Source organism: Octopus sinensis, linkage group LG6 (genome assembly GCF_006345805.1).
Source record: "Octopus sinensis linkage group LG6, ASM634580v1, whole genome shotgun sequence".
Classification (NCBI taxonomy): Eukaryota; Metazoa; Mollusca; class Cephalopoda; order Octopoda; family Octopodidae; genus Octopus; species Octopus sinensis.
In genome coordinates, this window is record NC_043002.1 from 32,763,085 (window position 1) to 32,770,355 (window position 7,271).

The window sequence follows — 7,271 nt, forward strand, 5'->3', positions numbered from 1 at the left end:
ACACATATATATATATATATATATATATTATATATATATATATATGTGTGTGTGTGTGTGTGTGTATGTATATATATATCTAGATTTTTTATCCCAAAATACAACGAAACATTAATGGTCGCAATTATTGATACCTTCGTGGAATGCTGCAGTAATTAATGATAGCATATCTATATTTTGAAATTATACTCATAAATGTGATGTGGACAGCAAACAGTAGAATATAACATATACAATGCAGTATCTTCTATAGTAATTATTACTTACCAACACAAGATGTATTATCTTTTAAAGTGTAACCGCTATTACAAAAACACACAGGTTGTCCGTTCACCACTCGACACCCAGCAGTTCCATTGCATTCGTTAAAACAAACAGAGTTACCTGCGATAGAAAGTAAACCATAAAAATCTTGTATTTACATATATAGCCTATGTAAATGCACATACGTGCATACACACACGCTCTCCTTAGATGGCCTAAATAACTCCTGCACCGAAGTAATTAACAACTCTCCACTGTTTAATTAGGTGCTGGTGATTCGAATCATTAGCCACACTTACAATCAGTCAATGTCATTTGCTGAATTTAACTCATTATATCTATGGTCGATATCACATCTTACACTTTTATGAAGAGTTAAACAATACTTCATTGTGTGAGGTTATGGCGCCAAAGTATTTATCTTATATACTTGCAAATGTACAATAGAGGCCTTCAAACAGCTCATTTAGTATTCTATGAAACCTTTTGTCATTTACAGTAAATGTTGAGCTATCTTCCAAGAAAACTGGCCATATTTTGTATAATTCTGTAGCTGCCAATTCAGAAAATATAAAGAAATCTTTAAAATTCGTTTATGATATATGTACAGCCTAGGTTCTCTTCCTGATCTTTTTTCATTGGAATGTTTCATTTTGTGTAATATTTCTAGGAAGTCACTTTTAAGACGGAATTTTTTCTAATGTCTTTCAGTTTTCTATTGAAGTGATTTGAGTCATTCGTTCTATCGCCCGTTTAAAAAAATAAAACACTTCATTCCTCTGGGAATTAAATTTCTTTCTAGAGATCTTTCTGGGTAAAATTTTAAAGCTTGAATTAATGAAAAATTTGCTCAAGGTTTTATATTTCTCTTGGATAGAGAAATTTACCTGTTATTTATTGTCAAGAAAATCTCTTTGAATGGATTCTTACTTTGTTTTGTAAAAGTTCGATGTGGGTGGAGCTCGATTTATTCCCTCAGACTGCAAATCTATAAACTTCCCTGGGACATATATATCACAAATTCAATTAGGTTTCCGTCTGAGAAAATCGTCAGCGTTACTTTCACCGTATAGAATGCAAGTACCTGTTTTATTTTTGTGCGAAGGTGACATCTAAACTATTTCTGCTCTTGGTTGGGTGGAATACAATTTACTCCATGGACAATATCTATGAAAATTCAAACAGATATTCTATCTATTAAGTGACATTCCTTTGGATAGTTTGTTATGTATTGTTATTGAGTCACAAACCGAGTTTGAGAGAGACACGAAATGTATCTATATGTGTGTGTGTGTGTGTATGTAAATATATAGATAGCTAGATAGATACATACATACATACATACATACATACATACATACATATCACACACACACAGAGACATATACATATATATAGATATAAACATACACGCACACAAGCGTTACTCAGACTATTATACAATTTTCATTCGAAATCTGACCCCTCACATGGATGAGCTTGAGTCAAAATGTAATTCATTAGAAATTGTGTAATTCTCTGTCCGTCCCTCGAGTGTGTGTGTGTGTGTGTGTGTGTGTGTGTGTGTGTGTGTGTGTGTGTGTGTGTGTGTGTGTGTGTGTGTGTGTGTGTGTGTGTGTGTGTGTGTGTGTGTGTGTGTGTGTGTGATTGCTAGTAGATTCTATTAGATTTCGAGTCCTGCTTCCTTTGACAAGAACTTCATTAAATTGAAAAATAAGGGAAAACTTGCATACAACAGTAATATATCTTACCTGGAACATCATTCTTTGTACAGCTGCCATTGCTTTGTAATGAATATCCCTCGTAGCAATCACAGGTATAACTACCTTCGGTATCATTACACAATTGTTTGCAATTATGAATGTTGAGATTGCATTCATTGATATCTGAAATTGAGGCAAAATCTCGAAATTAAATTCATTCACTTTAAATTTTGTTACTTGAGATTTAAATTTATTTATGATTACCTTTTTGATTGATGCCCAGAGAGAAGAAAGAATAACATTTTTATCTTTATTGTCACTCATAGCTCTGGTATTAGATCAATGATTGTCGTAATCATGTTTCATAAATTATTAGAGCGCTATATTTCATTGGGAATTCTGAAATATTTGTAATATTGTTGACTCGTAGGAAAGGCCCATGGTTTAGTACTTAGCTTATTTGCTTCATGATCGTAAAGTCGTGAGTTTCATTCTCGATAGCGCGTTGTGTACTTCAGCAAAATACGTTATTCTAATCAGCGCATTTGGCAAAATTGAATTGTTTGGATCAGCTCGAAAAATCGTCTTCGTAACTGACAGTGCCAGTTAATTGTTGACTCATTGACGCTTACCATATTTTCAGTTTGATTGAATTATCCAAAATATTTATTAAAACTTTTCTGGAAAATCTCGAAGAAAATACATAAAGCTATAAATAATAGCTTGTAAATATTGGGATGAAAAGAAACTCATTGGGACAGAAAAAAACAAAGACTGGTAGTGGGACACATTTGTAAGCATGACAGGTGTTTCACTGTTTCAATCCAAAAGGGGTTTCCAAACTTTTATTTACATGCTATTATGTAAAGCTTTATGTGTGCTTCGAGATATTGCATAAAAAGTACTATTTCACGGTTTCTCAAAATTTGTAAAATTTTTCTATCAAAACGTGTATGTACTGCTGATCTATAAATAAAGGTCCAATTATTTCAACAGATGTTTGTGTCTTTCAAAAGCATATTTAAACGTTTAAGGATCACTTAACATCATATATTGACTGTTTAATTTCTCTGTGATTCCGAATTAACGATGCAATTTTATCGAAAAGTCTTCATTAAATAAATATAATTCAGTCGAAGAACTATTTTGATATTATTTCTTTTTTAGATGATCCCTGTAGCGAATCGTCTACACAAAACAACTGCTGCGTTATGCATACAGTTTTAGTTTTTCTGATATCAAAATAGCTCTTAAAGCTATACCAGACTCCACTGTGGATCAGTTTTCAAAATTGTCTAATAGTTTTTTTTTTAAATAACTCTTTAATAATACTTCAATCAATAAATAATATATACCAGTTTTCCTAATATTAGCTTGATATCTAAAAATACAATGGTTCAATTGCAAATTTCGTTTTCGAATACTTGGTATTTTGAATATATCAAAATTATTGCGTCTACATTCGAGTAGAAACAAAGTAATTCCGATAATAAAAGACGAGTAGACCTCGGAAATGAAGCTAGGCAGGAAACTATTTCCTAAGGGACAGAAACTATCGTAGTCATAATAAAACCAGACCTGAAACTATGAGCCATTGGTAGTCATATTTACATTATAAAATCACCTTTGTTTCTGTCTATCTATTTATTTATTTCTCTCTCTCTCTCTCTCTCTCTCTCTCTCTCTCTCTCTCTTCTCTCTCTCTCTCTCTGTATATATATATATATATATATATATATATATATATGTATATATATATGTACCTTATGAATATGTTCTTAGCATTCTCGAAGTTTCAGCTCGGCATTGTATCTATTGCTGACTGTAAATGTGCCTGCGCGCGGTATTTTAAAAATTATAACATATAATGATGGGACACGTGTTATCTTGTCTCTGAATTATAAGTTAGTTGTTTAGGCCGGTTACTGACGAGAATTCGCCTGGTAGATAATATGGTCTTGCTAAATTATCTATTAAATAATGGCAAGCAATATTATTTGCTAAAGAAATTTGAATCCATGGCATTACCGTTAAATAACAAGGTAAAGATTTTTATTTTTCATCTACTTCGAAATTTGCTATAAAATTGTGGTTTTTGGCCGTGTTGGCTGCTATTTCTAGCAAGTAAAAATTACCTGTTAAAGGGTAATTTTCTATTTTGAAATACGTATATATATATATATATATATATATATACATACATATTTACATTAATATATGTAATTACATTAGAAATACATAATATATATGAAAACTTTATATAGGAACATGTTTACAAAAGAAAATGCACTTGCAATAAGAACGAGTATGGGAGTGATACCTACTTTCACATCGTGTATTATTAACAAGTTCATAACCAGACCGGCACGAACATTCGAAACTGCCCTTGGTATTTGTACAATTGTGTTCACATATTGTATTCGTTAGACATTCATTTATATCTGACCGAATGAAGAAAATAAAATTATCATTGAATATAGATGTTCATCAAACTTGTTTATTCCATCTTCTCGTATTAAAATTCTTAATTCTTAAAAGAAATGGTAGGAGATAAAATCGTGAGTTCTATTGGGATGAAACTATTAATGATAAGAACAAAGTTTTACTTACCGTTTTATTTAAAGCTTTTGTCTATTTATTAGAGAAACATGGGTTGGGGATTATTCTCTTATCAACTAAATATTTCTTATCCATAATACAGTGTATGTTTTCCCTTTTCTGTTTTTCCCGTATTCCCAAGTTCTTGTATCTTTTTTCATTCTTCCTATCTTCCTGTCCGCGCTCAGTTGACAGCATACACTTGACTGAATACAGCTCCCTGTTCTTTTCTTTTCTTTTTCTTTTTCTTTTTCTTTCCCACCTTAAATGTTCACCTGCACTGATATGTAAACAACGAACAAAACTATCCCTCTCAAGTTCCTGCTGTATCACTACATTCATCTATCTAGCAGTTTGCAAGAATTTCTAAGTACTGCCCATTAATCCAACATAACTTTTTGATTGGTGTAAAAGTCGAAACGACAAGGAAATCCGATAAAAAATAATGCAGAATTTACCTCAAGAAATATGCCTGTCGAATTAATGGTTCCATGGCTATTATAAATATTATGGTTCTTTTCTGTTTGTCTTCCCCTTTTCAATTGCTTCAAGTTTGCTTGATTTCAGATTTGATGTATTGATGTACTTTTGTATGCTAATTATTGAAATGCCATTGATCGTCGCCATAAATCAATATATAAATAGTTGATAACTATTAAAGTTTGCAAATTTGGGATAATTTTATCCAATCGAAAGCCATAGGCATATTTATTAATATTGCCTGTTTCCATAGTAATAAGTCAAGTTGTCATCAAGCTGCTTACCCGTGTGTTGCTATCCTGTTCAGCCACGTGGTAGCTTACGTTGTATTTACAAACTGATAATTTACAGTGTGTTTTCGTTTGATACATAGGAGGAAAGCATATGAGAATAGATTCTTCTAAAAACCAGTGTTCAGCGATTTGTCTCACAATCCTGAAATTGCTGATAATAATTTTGAACATAGAACAGTAAACCACAGCGTTGGGTTTATTAACTCGAAAGCTGGTATCCACACGCAACAAATGGAGAGTAAATTCGCAATGTTGACATTGTTTCGTTGTCTTGTGCACAAAATGATATACATAAAATGACAGCTTCCATAACATGTTTTCTGACGGGGGTAAAAATTAACAAATTTTAAACATCTGCAACTATTTTTAAACATTTTTCTGGAATAAGTTATTTGGATCCAGATATTCAGCGTGAAAAATTACATCAATGTTACTTAATCTGAAAATTTTCACTTAATGTTAAAATTTCAAAAAGTGCAACCAAAGAGAAAAGATCCATAAAAATTTGAAAATAACTCATAGATGTAGTAAGGTGATCTCATAAAAATGCATGTCATGCTAAAACATATAGTAATAGAACTACAAACATCTAAAATCTCCATTCTTAAAGTATTTCTCATTATTTATATATTTATCCTACTCTACACGAAATACTGAATACATAAATATCCCATATTGTTAACTCTACAGGTTTCAAAATAATACACGGTAGCCAGAACAAGTAGCATAGGAGCTTTTATGAGCAGACAGATATTTGTCGTATGCAAAGTACCAAGATATGTGTATGTATGTGTGTGTATGAGTATGTGTGTGCGCATGTGCGTGCGTATATGCGTGTGTGTGTGAGTGTGTACATAAACTCTCGTGATGAATATGGTTGTAAGTAATTATGTGTATTCTTTGATCGTGTAGTTGGAACAAAGATGGTTACGTACACATCCATTATCTATTCATGATGTCCGGAGGAAATGAAGATCTACCTGAAATACTTGTAACAGTTTGGACTGATAGTAAAAGTAACATGGGTCAGCGTATCTTCATTATTTTTTTATATATATTTTAAATCTGCCACGTGGAAAAGGCATTATCTATAACTCTTTTCATAGCCTTCAAAAAAAGTTGTAAAGCGAGGAAAAAGGGGGTTATTGTCAAACCGGAGACATAGTTCAAATGCTTTCAGTGGAATACCGTTAAAGGCTGCTAATGAGGAGATTATGTTTGTAGCAATGAATGAATGTCATTACACAAAAAAAAGAAAACTTTGTTCTCTCAGGTTTCAATATGTTTTCTTATGAATGTCACTCACTCAGATTTGGTTGATTCGAGACTGTTGTAAATGATGCTTCTCTCAATACAGTATAGCTGGATTGAATCGGAAGTACTTACTTTCGAAGTTAATTCTTTCACCACACAATCCTATCACAGCTCGTAATGTTTTATAGTATTATTAGACGAAGTCACCGTATAACAATATATAGACTCTGTATTCTATTATATGAGGTTTCTAATAGATTAGATGACAACCTCGACCCAGTGTATACCTGTTAATTATTTGACTGACTCCCTAATGTGGAAAATGATATTTGAGCCTAATGATATTTTAACTTATAAATGTAAGAGAAAAAAGAAACAAATGCTTAAAATTATTTTTCTACAGTATCCATATTTCTACTTTACTGCATTATAAATGTATAGGTATTGTAACTGAGTTAGTATAATAAATTTTTAAGTTATCATAAATTTTGTTTATTAATTATTAATTACAGTTTATGCTTAGCTTATTAATTGCTGTTTAAACATTTGCAGATACTGTTCTTTGAATCCGAAAGAAACTCCTCATTGCAGTAAATAAAAGATATATTAAGATGAAGTGAACTGAATGTTGTTCGGTGTTAGGATTAGAATACTGTGAGTAGACAGGTGTTACCTAGAC

At 31.8% G+C, this 7,271-nt stretch overlaps 1 long non-coding RNA gene across 1 annotated transcript in view; it reads right to left on the minus strand.

The window, feature by feature from the left end:
- Window positions 1-6,329, minus strand: part of LOC118763870 — a 6,457-nt gene extending 128 nt beyond the window's left edge. Inside the window, exons 1-2 of the long non-coding RNA XR_004999626.1 lie at window positions 6,319-6,329; window positions 268-384 (exon numbers count right to left, since the gene is read on the minus strand). This is a non-coding gene — a long non-coding RNA (uncharacterized LOC118763870). The remainder of the gene's footprint in view (window positions 1-267; window positions 385-6,318) is intronic.
- Between the last annotated feature and the right edge of the window lie 942 nt (window positions 6,330-7,271).